The sequence below is a fragment of the Coloeus monedula genome (assembly GCF_965178545.1).
Source record: "Coloeus monedula genome assembly, chromosome: 32".
Lineage (NCBI taxonomy): Eukaryota > Metazoa > Chordata > Aves > Passeriformes > Corvidae > Coloeus > Coloeus monedula.
In genome coordinates this window covers 2,613,965-2,616,149 of record NC_138812.1, presented here as the reverse complement: position 1 = coordinate 2,616,149, position 2,185 = coordinate 2,613,965, and the positions used below count along the sequence as shown (strand labels likewise).

Below are 2,185 nucleotides of genomic sequence, written 5' to 3'. Positions count from 1 at the left end.
CTGAGTGTTTCTGACATCCAAAAACAGTCAGCAGGGGAGATGAAGAGGAGCTATAAAAACCTCTAGAACACTTTAACAGCTTTTGCCATTCCTGTTCTTGGGCCCTGGGAGTGCCCTTGTGTTAGCTGGGCTTTCAAAGTGGAACACCAGGACAGGTCCCTGTCCCCCTCCCACTTCTGCACAGCAAGGCTGAATTATAAAAACCCCCGGAGCAACTGCCCTGAAACTCATGTCACACAGCCAGCACCAACCAGGGCTGCGGCTGGAGCTGAAGGAAGATCTGCTAGAAAAACAGAAGGGTGTTGTCGGTGATCGAACACGGACTTGGCCGGCTGAATGCAAAGCCAAATTCTATCGCACAAGTCCCATCTTTATATACTGTTCCAAACCAGCAGTTCAGCAGCTACAAACTTCAGCTCCTAAGGTTCTGTTTTACATCTCCAAGGGCTACAGATTACCATCTCCTTGCCCAATCTCCCATTAACTATCCTACTCTTTGTCTCGCCTCTTGCTCTTTGTCTCGCCTCCTGCCAGACATGGCCCCGGCCCGCCCGGTCTCTCGCAAGGCCCCACGCCAGCCAAAGCCCTTCTCTGTGGCCACACTCTGAATCCCCATAAGGTGTCAGTGTGTGACAGGAGAAGGATTTGTGGGGCATGTCTTTGATTTTGCTGAGAGACGTTTCCCTTAAGCTGTCACTGACTTCTCCATGAACAGGTCCCCATGGCCAGACACGGCGAGTGTCCAACAGCAGCTCCATCAGCCCCTTCCTCCTGCTGGCATTGGCAGACACGCGGCAGCTGCAGCTCCTGCACTTCTGCCTCTTCCTGGGCATCTCCCTGGCTGCCCTCCTGGGCAGCGGCCTCATCATCAGCGCCGGAGCCTGCGGCCAGCACCTGCACAGCCCCATGTTCTTCTTCCTGCTCAGCCTGGCCCTCACCGACCTGGGCTCCATCTGCACCACTGTCCCCAAGGCCATGCACAATTCCCTTTTGGGACACCAGAACCACCTCCTAGGCAGGAGGTGCTGCACAGCCTCTTTCTCTTTCTCTTTTTCATTTCAGCAGAGTTTTCCCTCCTCGCTGTCGAGTGCTACGAGCGCTACGTGTCCATCTGCAAAGCCCTGCACTACGGGACCCTCCTGGGCAGCAGAGCTTGTGCCCACATGGCAGCAGCTGCCTGGGCCAGTGCCTTCCTCTACGCTCTCCTGCACATGGCCAATACATTTTCCCTGCCCCTGGGCCAGGGCAATGCCCTGGGCCAGTTCTTCTGTGAAATCCCACACATCCTCAAGCTCTCCTGCTCACACTGCCACCTCAGGGAGCTCGGGCTTGTTGTGTTTTCCATCTGTTTAACTTTTGGTTCTTTTGTGTTCATTGTTTTCTCCTATGTGCAGATCTTCAGGGCCGTGCTGAGGATCCCCTCTGAGCAGGGATGGCACAAAGCCTTTTCCACGTGCCTCCCTCACCTGGCCGTGGTCTCCCTGTTCCTCAGCACTGGCTTTGTTGCCTGCCTGAAGCCCCCCTCCATCTCCTCCCCATCCCTGGACCTGGCACTGCCAGTTCTGTACTCGGTGGCGCCTCCAGCCCTGAAGCCCCTCATCTACAGCCTGAGGAACCAGGAGCTCAGGGACGCCCTGAGGAAAGTGATGACTGGATGCTTTCCAGAAGCAAAAACCTGCCTGTTTTCAGCTCCATAGGCTAAAGTGTAATCATTAGAGGCCCAGCCTGCCTTCTCAGGTTGTTTTGGTGGTGGTGGTTTTGGTGGCTTTTTTTTCTTCTCATATGTTAAGGTTGTATCCAAAAGATTTTGTTATGCATCTTATTCACTGTTTACAGGCTGAATGTGACTGTTGGCAGGGACTGTGTCAATAAGGAGTCTGCTCTGTGGGTATTCACATTAAATAAAGGACCCATCAGCAAGGTGTCTGTTCGGGATCCTTTGGTTAAGTCCATCCCTGGAGCTGGAGGGCAGGGCCAGTGTTGCAGGCATTGGGGGGGAAGAGTCCCAGCAGAGCAGCACAGCCAGGGAGCAGCAGAGCTTGGTCTTTTCAGAGCTCCTCTCTTATTACTTCCACTCTCTCCTTTGGAGCCGCTGTGATGGTGTAAGGCCAACAGCTCTGTCCGGGTGGTGCGAGTCCTGCTGCGTGTCACAGGCAGGGACAGGCCATGGGCACTGCTGGGACAC

General features: G+C 54.7%; 1 pseudogene across 1 annotated transcript; it reads left to right on the top strand.

Annotated features, from left to right (window-relative positions):
• Positions 1–229: 229 nt before the first annotated feature.
• LOC309583707 (olfactory receptor 14J1-like) lies at positions 230–1,697 on the top strand (annotated as a pseudogene). The gene is made up of 2 exons: positions 230–308; positions 716–1,697. The product of its transcript is annotated as an olfactory receptor 14J1-like (transcript).
• The last annotated feature ends 488 nt before the right edge of the window (positions 1,698–2,185 follow it).